This window comes from Aphis gossypii, unplaced genomic scaffold (genome assembly GCF_020184175.1).
Source record: "Aphis gossypii isolate Hap1 unplaced genomic scaffold, ASM2018417v2 Contig00074, whole genome shotgun sequence".
Classification (NCBI taxonomy): Eukaryota; Metazoa; Arthropoda; class Insecta; order Hemiptera; family Aphididae; genus Aphis; species Aphis gossypii.
Window position 1 is genome coordinate 62,373 of NW_026083004.1, and position 18,856 is coordinate 81,228.

Sequence of the window (18,856 nt, forward strand, 5' to 3'; positions counted from 1 at the left end):
TAATAAACTATTGTATTTTCCTACATAAGTATAAAAAAAAAAAAAATTATTTTATTTTATTTTATTTTTTTTATTAATTTAATTTTTATTTTTTTTTAATTTTTAATTTAATTTTTCAATTTAAGTCATCACTACATTAAATTAGAGGCAATTATTAATTAATTGAAAAATAAAACATAATAGATAATTAATTGCAATATTATAATAAAATCAATTGATAAAAAATTAAAAAAAAATTAAAAATTAAAAATCTTCAAGTTTCTGATTTTTTCCTTTGTATTAACCTAACTACCTATCTGTATGCCAAATTTGAACTTTCTAGGTCATCTGGAACTGGGTTAGAATTTTGATCTATAGGTAAGTCAATCAGTCATAAAAATGACGATTTTGGGACGTTAATATCTAAATGACGGTTTGAGGTATGTTTATGAAATTTGGAAAACATGTGTATCTCGTAAGGCTCAATATATGAGCCAAATTTGACATGTTTATGTTGAATAGTTTTTGAGTTATGAAGGGGTCAAAAGTGGCTCCAAATGGTTCGTGTAATATTACACACGGTGCTGCTCGCTAGTTCTGTAGCTAGAACTTGGCTTGACACGCTACCGCGTGTCTAGATATAATTATTGTAGTTAAAAGTAACTTAAAAATATTTAAATAAATGTATTCCTAGATGATTTAATCATTCAAATTAATTGAACTAGATGTATAATTAGGTGATATTTATATACCTAATTTTTATTTGTTATATAATATATTATTATAATTACTTGTAACATGGTGTCATATATCGACCAAAAAAATCACTTTGGTAGAAGGTTTCAAAGAGAATTACCTATTATAACTTTAGGTACATAATGAAAAATTGTCTGCAAATTTATAATTATAGGTTTCTATCTGGTACAATTGTACTTAATTGATATATATATATATATACTTAATATTATAAAGCTGATAGAAAATAAAAGATATTTACAAAAAAAAAAAAAAAATAACTATCTACATTTAAAAAATTGTTTGATTTTCCAACTATGATGATGAATGTAATAAAGGGATAGCAATGCAATCTTTATTGCATGATAATATCATAACTTTATTTTGAATATCATTTATAATCCACTTATATAAATTAGTTGATAATTGTTTAACAATATATATACCAAAGCAAGATGATCTTATAGGTTTATCATAAAATATTTCCTTAATTTCAAATTTTCTTCGAATTAGAACTACTTCACCAGTGTTATGTGAGTGAGCAATATTAATTAATTTTATAATTTCATTAGTTTTAGAAACAAAATAAGAATCAGCATCTATTTTACATTTAATTTTAAAACTATTCAAAACTAAAGAATTGAATTGTGGATTAACGCTGCCACTTAATAAAGGTCCATCAGTATGTGGTCCTAATAACAAACCATTGTCACCACTTGGGACAGTTTCATTTTTATTAAGACCAAAGTTTCCATTTTCATTATATCTCATTACTACTTGTTCTAACGGCTTATTAGGCTGCCTAAGCATACTTTTTAGAACTTTCATATAATTTTCAAATGGGAATGCACTGCAATTATCGAGTGGCCCATACTGTTTATAATCATCCACTAAATGAATTAATCCATGAACGTTGGAAGATACTAGATACTGTCCATAAATTTGTTCAAATGTTTCAACAAAGTAATTTAACAAGTCATCAGCATATGGTATAAATGATCTACAATTAGGAGACAATAATATAATCATTGCTATATTAAGGGCCATAAAGTTTTTTAAACAATCATCAGACACAATGTTTTTCAATATAACAGGACCAATATACAACAAAAATGAACGGAATTCAGTAGCCTTCCAACGTGCCATTTCATTAAAGATCTAGGTTTCCGAGAAAATTCACACGGAAATTCAGATTTGAAACTTAAAGATAAATAAGATAATTGTTTTATTTTTGAAGATGGTAAACGAACACTTAACGGTCCTTTGATCCACAACAGCAAGAGTTTTTTCATTACACCAAGAGTTACTAAATGCATGTAATCGAGGGAGAAAGAGGTTACAACATTCACACCAGATATTTCTACTATCCTTGAAATATTAGTATGAGGTAAATGGTGATGTATATCAGTTTGATTAACATAATTATAATGCGTTCGCTTGACTTCTCAATTGGACATATCACAATAAGGAAAACATAGCCGATTCTCTTTATACTCTCCTTCAATTTCACATCTTGTGCAAGAAGAAAACCCATTATGACCTTTTATTTTCAAAATGAATGCCTTTGCGGGAGTATCACAACAAAAAACATCTAATAAAATCTTATAAATATTATTATTAATCACTAGACCATTGTCAACTAAATGCTTTGCTTCATCTATAAAATCTTTTAAAAATACATTACTATCATGTGGCTTTTCAATACCAAAAATATAGTCCAACTGGAAAACAACATTAGATTTAGATCTCATATAAGCTAAAATGGTCCAAAATTGATTGGAATTACTTTAGAATAGGCAATCCATCGATACCAATAACAAGATTTATTTCTTGTGAAGAATGATCAATTACATTAAAAGTTGAAAAGTTATCGATTAATTCCATTTTCAATACCAAAATGGTAATATTTACCAGGATCAACAATTCGCATTTTACTTAACTCTACTGGTTTTGTGTGTAAAATAGTCCTAGCATCTTTAGGCAAAGAAGAAAAACATTTATGTTTTCTTAAAATTAATAGAAGGCTATTTAAGGCGGTATGTGGAATTTTGTTTTGTATTGACCAATTTGACCAATCAGCCAATTCAAAACAAAAAGATTTTTCTGTATTAAATATAAAATCATCATCAATTAAAGTATTTATGTTTAACAAATCATCAACATTTTCAGTGTTTAAACTATGCTTTAGAGACTTATTGATATTATTGGTTGAACTATCATCTGATACAAAATCATTATTAATTGTTTCAACTATGTTATTTTCTGTAGTATGTATTAAATTACTAGGAGAGTTATCAATATTATCTATAGAGTCATCAATAAAAAAAGAATTATCTTGTAAAGATTTATAATGGGCTTCTAACTCTTCATTTATTCTCCTTTTTTTTTGATCGATAACTCAAGGGAAATGATTTTTTCATATTTCAACTAGGTATAAACAAAAAAAATTAATAGGGGTTAGGTAGTATCTATAATTCATTTATTAATTTCATTAAATACATCAAATTTAGTTTCATTAGTCTACACATACACTGAGTGCGCCGAAAGAGTGCAAGTCGGCTAGCGCATCCTCCCGCGTCTCTCTGCTATCGAAACCGGTTTCCCTATGGCAGAGTGGCGTTTGGGGTTGCGCAGTAAAACCGATTTAGGTCGCCGCCGACTTGCGCTCTCTCAGCGCACTCAGTATATGTAGTAGGCTATGTATAGACTAATGAAAATGATACTGTATAATAATAATAAGTCCTATATAGAATAAAGCATAATATTATGATATTAAACATAATTTTGTAAGTTCATTATGTTCAATATGTATTGTAAATCTATATTATGTGATGCATAATTACTGAAGGCTCAACGGTTTATATTCACGATTTGCTACGATCATTATTTTAGATTTCCAGTACACATTGACACAATAAATCAAAAATACGCGAGTTAAGAATGAACATAATTATTATAGATTTACACATTACTTTGTTTTAAATATTTGCTCGTAATCAGATTCCAAACAGAAAACAAAATAATTCCACATACTATGCAAGACAAAAACTCAACTTTGATAGTGAAAACAACGAATTCACAAATAGGTATGTTATATTTTTTAGGTAGCTGTTGTAACGTGTCCGCTTCAGCACTCGAAATAGAATTAGATGTATAATAAAAATACACAATTGTTTGTAATATTCAAAGTATTTATTTATTAAAACATAACAAACGTCTGTTCTGGATTTAGAAGTACATACTCTCGTCGTCTCTCGTATTCGACTCCCCGAGATTATCTAACACATTCCTATTTATGCTATTCGGAGTCACCTTGTTATGATGACGTCCGTACGATCTCAAGGTGTACTCTAATTCTAGTCATCACCTTTGACCTACACACAGGCTTTCCTATAATATGGACTTTTATCAAAGTCAACGAATGTCAGTACATACATACTTATACATATTACTTATATACTAATAATAAGGATTATTACATTCCTCCATCCCTAGAATGAAATTATATTTTGATACAATAAGAACTTAAATACTATGCCTAAATTCTAAAACAATTATAATTTCATACAAAAAAATTTTTTTTTTTTTTTATATATCAGTTACTCTGATTGCGTCAAAATGTACAGGGTTATAATCGCGTAATGGTTCCGGAGGTGCTGTTGAAACAATACAATATTTTTTAAACATGCTACAAACAAATAAGATTATAAACAAAATTACAATGCTATAAAACATATAGTTATAATTTTTGTGTACCTCGTGTACAGATTGTTTTGTAATTTGATAATCAATATCTTTATTATGTCATCCAAAGAACTAGATATAGAATTCAAATCGTGTAGTTTTCAATTTTTCCCATATTTTTAAATGATGGTATACTAAACGTAGCATCCTGCTTTAATTTTAGATCAACCGTAATTATTTTTGTTTCCGGTATTATATCTACTAATTGCGAATTTTGTACCGATGTAACTGGTTGCAATATATTTTGGCTTGCATACCCTTTACATTGTTCTTCGATTGTTAATAACCCTGTTCCTATTAGCTATATATTTTCTGATTTCTCGTCTACCCCACATGTTAGTACTACATTCTCGTGTTCTACGGTATAGATCCACGTGTTCTTAAATTCTAATTTATGAAATATACTTCCATATAACTCAAAATATAAATATTTACACATTTGCGTTTTTTCCTTTTGTTTCGTAAATAACGCCATTTCACAGTTAGTATTTGCATTTTAAGAATGTATAGGTTGTACTGCATAACAGATAAAATAATTAACTAATCTTTTACATGAGTTTAATTGTTGTGGTGTAAAGTTCGTAAAATATTCATTAAAAGGACTTATCGCAATATAATCATACGTATTTTGTACGTACGCGAACTGTTTTGTTTTTAATGTTAATCGGCATCGGAATTATATGACAAAATAAAATCTGTTGATCTACCAATGGTATTTTAATATTAAACATCAGTAATTGATTATGATACACAACACTGACCTCTGATAATTGATACAAGTTATATGGGTCAATATTATCAATATCGATCGGTAACGATGTACCTTTAGGTAATGATAATTTAATTTCTTTCATGCTTTCATGTAATGCCTCGATAGATAAAACTCCCGCATGTATTTGACCTGCCCTGGCTAAATTAATCATTTCCGATATATAATTGGTCTCGAATGCATACTGAACTAATAATAAATTTAATAACAAATATGAATCTTGTATTCGTGTTTTATGATCTACCTCAATTTTTTATTTATTACCTGATCCGATAAATTTCTTATATCTGCCATAAACTCATTAATTTTATCTCGTAAAAATGTAGTGTCCCTATAACTTTGATCTGTTTGTTTCATTACCGTTTTAATAACTCGCGTTTGTGATTTCATTATTTAACGTACTTTTTTCGGATTGTTGTAATTGTAATACATTATTTGTATTCGTTTCTACGCACTTATTATCGCATATTCCAAATAGTAAATTTGCCAAAATTACCTATACCATCAATTAATCCTCTCCTTCCCTTTTTGAAGGATGTCCTAACGTTTTCAAAATGTTAGCCCTTTTGTTTAAAATTTCATTAGTAAAATCCGTAAATACAGTTTTAAAATTTTGACAAATGATGTTAGATCTCGATGGTATTAATTCGTTTTCCAAGCAATATTGTTTTGTACTATCTAAATATGTATCAAAAATTTTCTCGCATTCGTTATAAATTGTTAAATTAACATATGTCAAAAGTGTCCATTGTGTGTTTATGATCCTGACGGATCCTTTATTTTCAAAATAAAGTCCTGAGTGATTGCTCACGTGTGTATGTTGTATAGTGCATGTTGTGTTCCGTGTGTTATTGTGTGTAAAATGGACAGACATAAAATAAACCTATAACAATTTTAACTAGATTAGTGTCTATAATCCGTTATCTAACAATTTATCAATTTTTTTTTTTTTTTTTATATATATATATAAATATACTAATATACTTTATATACTACTATTTATACATTCTATGTTTGTATATATTTCCTAATTATTATTTACTATCTCTTTTAAATAGTTGTGTAATGGTCATATGAACTCTTACTATTGTTATTCTCCTAATTGATACATTACGGGTTCATGGATCTCCACGATTTCGTATGGGCTATCCAATTAGGTTCTAACTTGTTTTTCTTTTTCATATTTTTCATAAGTACCTTATCTCCTATTCTAACTCTATGGGGTTAATATGTTTATCATAAATAGATTTCGATTTTAATTTTGCTTCTATTAAATGTTTCTTTGCCATTTGCCTTGCTTCCTGCATACGAGTTCTTAAATCACTTACGTAATCATTGTAATTATACCCCTGTGATGGTGGTTTCAAAAAACTAGATGGAATGACCGGTTGTTTACCGAATACTAATTCATACGGTGTGAACTTATGTGCGGTATGTGGTGTGGTGTTATACATATATACATCGCATAACTTAACATTTCACACAAATTTTCTTGTTTTCGTCACTAAAGTTCCTCAAATATTCTTTAATGTTTTATGGCTACGTTCAAGAGCACCATTGGTCATTGGTGAATAAGCTGTGGTTTGTATTTTATTAGTTTTAATAATTTGCACATCTGTTTAAATAACGATGATAAAAAATTTGAACCTTGGTCACTTAATATATTTGTAGGAATTCCGAAATAACAAACGAATTTTTCTACAAATGTCTTAGCTATGGTCACTGCGTCCGTGGTTTTTAAAGGATATGCCGCCAAAATTTAGTTAAATCTCTTGAAGGGTTAAAATGTACATGTAATCATTCCTTGATTTTGTCAGAGGTCCTACTATATCTAAAGCTACTCTTTCGAATGCTCTCGATGAAGTAGTGGTAATTACCAAAGGTTGTTTACTTTTCCGTTTTTCCTTATTAATTTGACATGGTTTGCAATTGTTAATATAGTTTTTAACTTCTCTTTTCATGCCTTTCATTGTACCCATTGACGTAACCGTTTTACTGTTAGAAACCCCCTGATGTCCCCCTATGCACGTCATATATTGTTTCAATTAACGCTTTTTTTACTTCATCGGAAATTTTGTAATCTGTATATATTTTTACTTTAATATCAGTACCTTTGAAAATGTATCGTAACATACTCCGAACTATATCATAATTAAGGTCAGACATTATTTTTGGAATTGCTAAAACTGTAATTTTTTCCTTTACGCATACGTTTTTTACATTAATTAACGTTTCGTATAGTATTTGATACGTTGGACTTTGATTAAACGATTCTTCCGTAAAAGCATATACATATTTCCTATCTCTATCACGTACTACTGCGACCTCCTTCACCTTTGTGTTTCTGAATACCTGGCTACCTATGTGCCCTAATTGATTAATATACTCGCGTAATACATTAAATTTTAATGAACATCTGCCGTTATAGTAAAAAGTATATCATAATCGTTCGGAATACCATTATATGTTTCATTAATTTCTTCGATATTATTATTTATACAGGGTGTATCTTATGTCGTTGTACGCGGGGTTTTTTAACGATTATGGATCGACAACTTGGAATTTTAAAAAAAAGAAAAAATACGTGTTTCTTTATTTTAAACGACAATTTTTTTATAACAATTTTAAAATTTTTAAGCAAGCAGTTGTACCAACATCAAAATCAACATTTTTTTTCAAATGGTAACAAATATATTTTTTGATCGATACTTATAGAGCTTTTTTTAAAAAAAAAATGATGTTAAAATCATACATTTTGGTTCAATGGTTTATTTATACGGGCATCCTAAACTTTAATAATTGATTATTTAAATGGATTGTATTTCTAGAGGTATGAAATAATTTTTTTTTTAAACTTTCTTTTAATAAAATTCTACACTTTTTTAAAACTTAATCAAAAATCTTTATCATACACGTGTAAAAACAAAATAGAAGTAGAAGTATTTCTGGGATGATTGCCTACAAAACTGTTGAACATATTTTAACATACAATTATAAAATAAGTGAGTACATACATACTTGCTATTATTGTATGATCCTCATAACTCGATTAATTTAGATTTTTCTAGATAGTTATTTTGTTTATTTAAAATAATCTAAGTTTGGATACTTAATTAGGCAGATAAGTATTATAATAATATTCGGTTATTATTAAATAACATTGGAAGTCTTTAATAAACACATGATACAGATACCTAAAATTGATAAATTAACTATTTATGTAAATAATTATGCAAGTTGTTTATTTAAAATCATGATTATTTAAAGATTCTAGTTATATCTAACTTTATTTTTATTATTTGCAAATGTACAAATATATTTATTACAAATCAGTTTAAGTTTTTACTCGATCAAGACGTTTTTATAGAGAAGTTTAGTTCAATAAACACTTTATTGTGCGAGTTATAATGCATTCGATTGAGGAGCGTGTGGAAATAATTTTTTTTGTATGGTTCTACCAAATGTCTTGCCGAAACTGCTAGACAATTTAATGTTTTACATCCAGGTAAAATTAGACACATTTAATTATTTAAAATACGTAATTAATTCGTCTACAAAAATGTATGTAATAGTAATAGTTTTAAAATTAATAAATTATTTTTTTCAAATAGAATAATGTTCAAAATCATATGTCAAACATCTTGTTGACAAGTTTCGAGAAACTGGAAGTGTTAATGATAAAAAAAACCAGGACGAATCGCAGAAGTAGTTCAAAACGAAAATACGAAAATAACGGTTTTAGGTATGGTTGCTTAATGACCCTACGCAGTCATTAAAAACCTTATCGGAAAATTTGGGAATTTCAAGGCAAAGTGTTTGGCGTATATTAAAAAACCATAAGTATAAACCATTCAAAATGAGTATTGTTCAGGAATTAGGAGAAGGTGACGAAGACAGACGCTTAGAATTTTGTGAGACTATTTTGGAAAAAATAATGCTAATGCAGATTTAATAAAGCACATCGTATTTAGCGACGAATCGTCATTTTCCCTTTCTGGGGAAGTTATACACAAAACTGCCGTTATTGGTCCGATAGTAATCCACATGTCTTGAGACATGGACATACACAATGGCCCCAAAAAATAAATGTCTGGGCTGGTATTTTTGGTGACCATGTTATCGGGCCAATATTTTTTGAAGGTAATTTAACTGGGGAAAAGTACCTTGCTATGCTTCAGAATGTCATCAGCCATTAGTTGTTCGGGCAATAGAGGACAATGATAATCATACAGAGTTAGATGAAGAAAATGTATTTTTCAACACAGATGGTGCACCAGCTCATTATACAATTCCAGTCAGAGAGTACTTGGATCGCGAATATCAGGAAAGATTGGATTGGACGTCGTGGACCTATTGAATGGCCCCCAAGATCACCAGATTTAACACCAATTGATTTTTTCTTTGGGGACATTAAAAACAGTAGTCTATTAAAACTCCAAACGACAACATGAAATGTTAAAAAAAAGAAGAATTTGATGATGAATGCCATAAATTAACACCTGCCAATTTTAAAAATATTCGTCAGGAATTCCAAGACCGATTATACTACTGTCAAGAAGTAAATGGTATGCAATTTGAACATTTATTTAAATTTTATAGTCATTTTAATTTTTTTTATTTTAAATAAACCAAAAATGTTTAAAAATATTTTTTTTAGTTCATTAGATAATGTATTTCCCAGTTTTATGGTCTGATAAGATCTTTGATTTAAGTTTATAAAAATGGTGTAGAATATGCATTAAAAGAAAAATTTAAAAAAAATTATTTATAGCTCTAGAAATACAATTATTTAATAGCTTAGGGTGCCCGTAGTAAATAAATCAGTGAACCAAAATGTATGATTTTTAACATCAATTTTTTTTTTAAAAAAAGCTCTAATATAAGATCGATTAAAAAATATATGTGTTACCATTTGAAAAAAATGTGATTTGATTGTTGTGTTACAACGCTTGCTTAAAATTTTAAAATTGTTATAAAAATGGCCGTTTAAAATAAAGAAACACGTATTTTTCTTTTTTTTAAAATTCAAGTTGTCGATCCATAATCGTTTTAAAAAAACCCCGCGTACAACGACATAAGATACACCCTGTATATACATTGTTGTTATTCATAAATTCTTCGAACGACATTTTGTCCAATTTTTCTATTACGCATATACGCGATAATGCATCTGCATTACTGTGTTCCGTGCCCGGTTTATACACTATCTCGTAGTCGAATTCCTGTAATAATATACGCCACCGTGCTAACCTTGAGTTCATGTCTGATACGTTAAATAGCCAAACTAGTGGCCTGTGATCCGTAATATTTTAAATCGTTTTCCCCATAAGTAAGGCCTAAAAATGTTTAATACCAAAAACGATACCCAAACATTCTTTTTCGATTGTAGAATAGTTTACTTCACTTGTATTCAGAACTCTCGACGCATAGGCAATTGGTTTATCATTACCCATTCCCCTTGAGACAGTACACAACCTACAGCGTAATTCGAAGCATCGGAAGCTAATAAAAAACTCCTTGTCGAAATCCGGGTACTGTAATATTGGTTTCTCTAGTCAAAATATCTTTCAATTTTTCGAATGCGTATTGTTGTGCAACTCCCCATGCAAATTTTGTATTTTTCTTAAGTAACAAAGTTAAAGGCTTCGCGATTTTCGCATATTCCTCAATAAACCGCCTATAGTAACCTGTTAATCCCAAAAATGCCTTAATGTCGGTCGTATTTTTCGGTATTGGTACTTTTTTTACACATTCTACTTTCCCTTCGTCGGGTTGTACCCCCTCGGCTGATAATTTGTGTCCTAAAAATACTACTTCCTTCCTTAAAAAGTGACATTTACGAGGTTGTAATTTCAAATTGTTTTCCCTAAGCTTCACAAAAATAAACTGTAATTTCTTAATCATAGAGCTAAGTGACTCAGCACTTATTACAATATCATCCAAATACGCGTACATATTTAGGTCTTCACAGCCTGTCAGTAACGCATGCATTAATTCGAAAAAAAGCTGGCGTTGTTTTTAAACCGAAAGGCATTTTCAGCCATTCCCAATGACTCGTAGAGGTCGAAAATGCTGTTTTTGTGTGTCCCCGGGATGTATCGCAATTTGATGATAGCCATTTGCAAAATCTAACGTGGAAAAAAAGTACTTCGCATGACCTAACTTATCTAGAATATCAGTAATTAAAGGAAGTGGCCAAGATTTTCCTTCCGTAATTAAATTTAGTTTTCTGAAATCCACGCATAATCGATATTTCTTTTCACCGTCTATCCCTACTTTTTTTGGAACTAAAATCAACGGATGATTCCACGGTGAATTGCTTTTTACTATTACTTGTTGTTGTTCTAAAATTGCGACCTGTCTATTTATTTCTTTTTTTTGTTGTTCAGCCAATCTATATTGACGTGTATTAATAGGTGGGTGATTAAGTGGTGTCTTAATTTTGTGTGTCACAAGATTCGTACCAATAATCTTATCTCCTTCCACAAAAAACACGTCTGAAAATTCATAACATAAATCCGATAAAGCCTTAAGTTCTTCTTCGTTAAGATGATCAGTTACTAACTGTTCCGAAATTATTTTAACTCTGTCCGAAAATTTAATTAATTCTGACCTACTATTACTATCAGTTTCAAAGTACATGATTGCTTTATCATTACTATTTTCACCTATTAAATCGGTCTCAATAACCTCCGTATCTGTATATAAATCCCAATTAATTTCGTTCATTTTAAACTCCTGCAAACTAACACAGTTTTCTGAATATTAATAACATTTGCCATGGATTGCATTATTTTCACATAAAGATATAGTATTTCCTAACCATATTGATTTGGATAAATTTGTTATTAATTACGACCGAATCGCCATTATTAATGTTTTCATTTGAAACCGAAATAGTTAACACATTATTCGATCTCGGTGGTAAGCTTATCATATTTTCTTTATTTTGCTGCCTATCAATTATCATTTCGCCTTTCCTTAAATTAAGTGTTACATCATTATCGCTAAAAACGTTATACCCAGAATTCCGGTCATTGAACCTGGAAACTTATCATCGACTACGTGAAAAACCGTATCGAAATAATTATTTTATCAATAATTAAATTGATTTTAATAATGCCTAAAGTTTTTATCGAATTCTCGTTAATACCTATTAATGTAGTTGATGTAGCTTCAACCGGTACATTATTTTTTATCGCCGATAATTTAATGATGTTCAAATCTGCGCCTGTATCAATTAAAAACATATTTCTTTTCCCATTAAAGCACTTGATTCAATTTAATCTGATTATTATTTAACGAAATTACTTCTTATTTGTTCCGCGTTTTAACATAAGTATTGAACTATTTTTAATATCGCCTATCGTTTTTATTGTCGCTGAGGACGATGAACCTTCACTAATTTTCGATTTTTGTCCGTTATTGTACTTAAGTTTACGGCAATCCTTAACTATGTGACCCGGTTTTTTACAATAATTACATAAAATTGTTGAATATGAAGTACTACTACTACCGTATTCTTTTTTTACTATCAACTCGTTTTTCGCACTGTAGTTCGTATTACTCTTAGGTTTTTTACATTCCCTACTTAGATGACCGTAACCTTCGGAATTAAAACACTTAGGTTTTGAAAAAGTAGAAGTGTTAGGTTTGTCAAATTTTGGTTTTAAATTTTCTAACGCCTGTTCTTCTTCTAATGCTGCTTTAATCATTTCTTCAAGACTACCTAATTTCATTGCCCTCAATACTGTTCTAATTTGAAAATATAGTCCGTCTACAAAAATATTTTGCTCTTGCGTTGTCAATACCTTAAAAATAGTTTTACTTTCCGTAGTAGATTTATCCTTTGTCATTTCGTTAATTAATCTATATAGAGCTAACTCTACCCTACCTGCATAGTCTTGGACTTTTTCGAATTTAGCCTGCGTAATTGAATTAAGTTGTTTTGATAAATATGTCTCCGAAAAATTGTTCCCAAAATTCGCCCTAAGAACTGTTATTAAATCTTTATAATTTGCTATGTTGTATGTTGCGTAATACATAACGCTTTGCCGGATAAATTGCATAGTAACGCTTCTAAACACGTCATTAACAATTGCATCCTCTATATGTTTAAAAACGAACTCGCATTTTTTTCGAAAAGATTTAAATCTTGGGATGGTAATCCTGCAAATTCTGGCAGCATCCTAATCGCGCTATCAAAACTTAACTTGCTCATTTAATAAGTTCTATTTGTTCCGTTAAAACTCCTAAGTGTGCTAGGTAATTATTTCTTTGTTCACCTACTTCGACCCTACTAGCTAAATTGAAAAACCACTCTAATTCTCTATCTATTTCTGACATAAATAAAATATTATATTACCATAAAAATTGCATGTTCACTTCTTTGACTCGATTGATGATTGAATTGGTGTAGATGTTGATTGCAGTTGCTCTTTCTGTTGATTGCAGTTGACTTGATTTTCTGAATGCAGTTGAATTGTTGATTGAAGTTGACTTGATTTTCTGATTGTAGTTGACTTGATTTTCTGAATGACGTTGAATTGTTGATAGAAGTTGACTTGATTTTCTGATTGTAGTTAAATTGTTGATTTCGTTGAATTCGGATTTAGAAAGACGTTGTTTTTATTTTATTTTTTTTTTCTAATTCAATTTGTAGCTTAAAACATTCGACATACCGCTGCCACCAAAATGTTGTAACGTGTCCGCTTCAGCACTCGAAATGGAATTAGATATATAATAAAAATACACAATTGTTTGTAATATTCAAAGTATTTATTTATTAAAACATAACAAACGTCTGTTCTGGATTTAGAAGTACATACTCTCGTCGTCTCTCGTATTCGACTCCCCGAGATTGTCTAAAACATTCCTATTTATGCTATTCGGAGTCACCTTGTTATGATGACGTCCGTACGATCTCAAGGTGTACTCTAATTCTAGTCATCACCTTTGACCTACACACAGGCTTTCCTATAATATGGACTTTTATCAAAGTCAACGAATGTCAGTACATACATACTTATACATATTACTTATATACTAATAATAAGGATTATTACATAGCCCATGGAATCTGATAGGTATCTATATTATGTCTCGTATTAAACTTCTAATTATTTATATTATATTATATTAGTATGGTGATTTACTTACCTATTGTTGGCTGTTGTTGAAAATAGTGTAATGCAGAATTAGCGACGCGCGACGATTTCACAATAAATGACACACGAGTGACGAGTTTAAAAGTAATAATAACCAAACAAATGTAATTAATGTAAAATACTAAAAACGGACCGTAAGATGACGCGACAAATAAATGAATATTTTGAATACACACACTGAGTGAAGTGTTCATAGAGTACATATAAAACTGTAAATTATAAACTCCTCTATGGCTCTATAAACTACAGTTTGGCGAATGGCGAATCGTGACAATTGTGTTCGTGTAGTCGCGGCGGTGTAAATATTATCCTGATAACGAATAACAATAATTATAATATATTTTGCTAGTTTGATTGACTATAGTAATAACAAAAACAAAACAAAAATGGATGGTGTGAACACACAATTATAAATAGTAAATACGCGTTATCACCAGAACACGATTTCTTACGTAATAAGAGCTCTTTTACAAACTAGAAACTTTGTCGCGGGCTATTGTCTGTAAAGAATTGGGCGATTAAAAATATATATAGATATTTATAGAAGCGTTCACACGAGACACAGATAAGGAATCAGTGTCCCGTCGTCTCTTCCCATCTAGTAACTGGACACTTAGTCGTCTTTGTGTAAATTACACAATCAATAAACAGTTTTCAGGCGAATTATGATTGTGTATAACATAATAGGCTTACATTTTTATTTAATACCAAATATTATAAAGATTATAATTGTACAATTTGGATCGTTCTATTTTTAGTTCTCATTAGTGGTACGTGACTGTAAATAATACGAGTACCCACCCCCAAAAAAAAAAAAAAAAAAAAAAAAAAAATAATACACAAAAAAAAGATTAAGATAGATCATATTTTATACATCTCCTAAGTCCAAAAAATTGTTAGCACACATCTACCAATAAGATAGAAAAGTAATACATTAAATTAGAAGAAAAAATGGCCTGTAATAAATTATATTTTCCGGATTGTTGACCCACTCCACCCTAGCGATAGATACTATTTTATAAAATAATGGAATTGAACTCTTAAACTACTTTAATATATTCGTTATACAAATAACTATCATACATTAATGGAATCATATAAGTTATATTTTAAGTTGTTATACCTAATTAATATTTTTAGAAAGAGGTTAAAAGTTTAAAAAAATTATGAGAAGCGGAAATAGTTAGGTCAAGAAAAGCATTTACTTCAGAAAAGTCGTCCATTTTAGTAATTACTCGTAGGTTTAAGTTAAAAGAAAATTTTGAACGAAAAAATAAATGAGGAAAAAATATTACGTACACAAATGATTATAAAAAAAACAACTGAAATAAATATTTATCACAATAATCACAGCTGATAGTTACGGGTTCACTAAGGGTGGTCAATCCACCACTTAACTTTAACCCTTTGACGAGTATAGACGGACACATAATTTATATGGATAACTGGTACTCATCTCCAACATTATTTGAGTATTTATTGAAAAAAGATACTGGAGCATGTGGTACGGTTAAAAATACAAGAAAAGGGATGCCTAGTTTTCCTAATAAATTAAACGTTGGTGAATGTGTTTCTGCTATATCAACAAATCCTAGTATGATGTGCTGTAGTGGAAAAGACAAAAGGGATGTACATATGTTATCCACAGTCATAAACCCCTAATGAAAAAAAACAAATAAAATAGATAAACATGAAAACAATATATAACCCGACTGTGTAATTGATTACAATGCAAACATGGGTTTGGTTGATAAGTCAGATATGCAGATTTCATTCAATACGACTTCGAGGAAATCCATAAAATGGTATAAAAAATTTTTTTCATTTACGGATATATGTGTACAAAATTCTGGAATAGTATGTAGTATATAGAAAAAAAAAACTTTGAAATTGCCAGAATTTAGATTAAAATTAATTGAGCAAATATTACATGCTCATATTTTATCGAATGATATAATATCACCTAGTCGTGTAGGACGAAAACCAAAGGACGATTTACCGCTTAGACTTACCGCTCGTCATTTCCCTTCAAGAATTAATAATGGAGAAGGTTAAAAAAAAAATTCCAGAAGGTGTCATGTCCATTCTAATACAAAATTAAATCCCCAATCACGAAAAATACATTCTTAATGTAATGAATGTGACAAACCTTATGTTTAGAACCTTGTTTCAAGGACTACCATACCAAATTACACTACTAAGTAACAAATAAATAGTTACCAAAATACAGAGAACGACTAAATATGTACTTAGAATACTAATGTGATTTATTTTTATTAATTTTAGCTTTTTATTGTTAAATATATTATTTTAGAATAATATGAACTAAGAAATAATTATTTATGTCATTATGCCATACATTTTAAATTTTTTACATTTAAAAAGTAAGATTCATTTTGATTTTTACTATTTTATACAAGTGATTGTTTTATTTTATCATACATTTTAATTTTTTTTAAATTTTTTATTGTTATGTTAATTAAAAAAACTAAAGTTATCATTTTGATTTTTACTATTTTATACAAGTTGATTGTTTTTATTTATCATACATTTTAATTTTTTTTAAATTTTTTATTGTTATGTAATTTTAAAAAACTACAGTTATTTATTTTGATTTTTTCTATATTATACAAGTGATTATTTTATTTATTTCAATAAAGGACGATCTTTGAATTTAAATATATTTTTATTGACAATTGAAATTATATTATTATTTTTCTCTGTAGTAAATTTATTATTGTAACAATAATAGGTGGTAACTATGCATAGTATTATATTATACTAAAGGCAACTTATATTATATACCTATACCTATTACCTATATAGGTAGTATATTAGGGAATATACATTTAATATTATTTTATTCTAAATTGTACAGGTAATTAATATATTAATAATTATTTAACATTGTATTATATTTATTAGTATAGGTATACCAGACAGAAATTTACGCCATTTCTCTTTTGAATTATACTTTTTCTAAGGACGTCTATTTCCGTCTTAACTCTTATGGTAAAAATGAATAAGACGTATTTATCCGTATTTACTCTTTAACGTAACAATAATTGTGACGTAAATTTCCGTCAATACTATAATGAAAAGCGCGGTTTTATGGTAAAAACAATTCACTCTCTGGGTGTACTAATATGAAAAATAATTTACTCGTCAAAGGGTTAAGGGACAACTAAGGTGCCAGGTGGACCGTAAAAGTGACTATACAACGTAACTTTACGGTATTCTTCTTAGGTGGCACTTAAATTAACTTAAGTGCTACTTAAATGTCTATGCATACGGCCGCCAGTTATTTATAGAACTATACGTACAGTCGTACAGACTATACGAATATCAGATTATCGGAATGCTTATGTTATATAATTGGTAAACCAGTTAGTGCACGCACAAGAGCAGAACTGACCTTTGTAGTTTTGTATTTGTATTTTTGTATATTATAATGTTTGAAAACGTAAAAAAAAAAAAATACTTACATTTTTTTATCCATTTATTAAATAAAACAAAAAAATATTGTAGATAACTTATATTTGTCCGGTAAAAAATTTAGCAGAAATTTTGTAATCACAAACCCACCACTACAGCTTTAAAAATACAAAAAATATGTTCTAAAATATACTTAATGTGCGTCACATGCATTCAATCTTGGCATATCTACGGGATGGAGCTGTGCAGTTAAACCCCCTCTCCCTCAAAACTAGAAAAATAAAAATATATTATAGTAAGTGAATTAATATATATAGTATGATTTTGTTGTTTCTTTAAAAATAATATTATAAGTTTAACGAAAATAAAAACCATACTATATTGTCTTATTAAAAATATTAATTTCATAATGAAGTAATAATAATATAGTATGATTTTTGTTGCTTCTTTAAAAATAATATTATATGTTTATTGAAAATAAAAATCATACTATATTATTTTATTAATAATATTAATTCATAATAAAGAAATAATAATATAATAATAATTTTTTTTGCCCTACTATAATATATAAAAAGTTGTATCATAAATAAAACAATAGTATATTATTTTAATTATATTATTTCAGATGTAATGAATTTAATAGTTTTAGTATTATTATCATTACATTTTTGCTACCTGGGGTGTTGTACCCTAGCCGTCGTTTTAAGATTCCGCAGAGTATCATGAGTGGCCGACAATCCGCGGGGCCATGGCAGCCGGTAGCTGACCTGATCTGTCGGTTGGGGTGGTCAACGAGGGCAACATACCACAGACGGCCAGCACAAGTGGCGAGGATGTCCACCGCACAGATGCTACAAGACCCGGTGCGGGCGGCGATCTACCGCCGTGGTTGGGAGGACAGGGATGCGAGCATCCAAAGGACACTGCAACAACCTCCACAGCCGACCACCACCGACAACAACCGACTCCATCACGGCCCGGTCACAAAGGCCGAGCCCCCGACACTCGCCGGCAAGAACGGCCG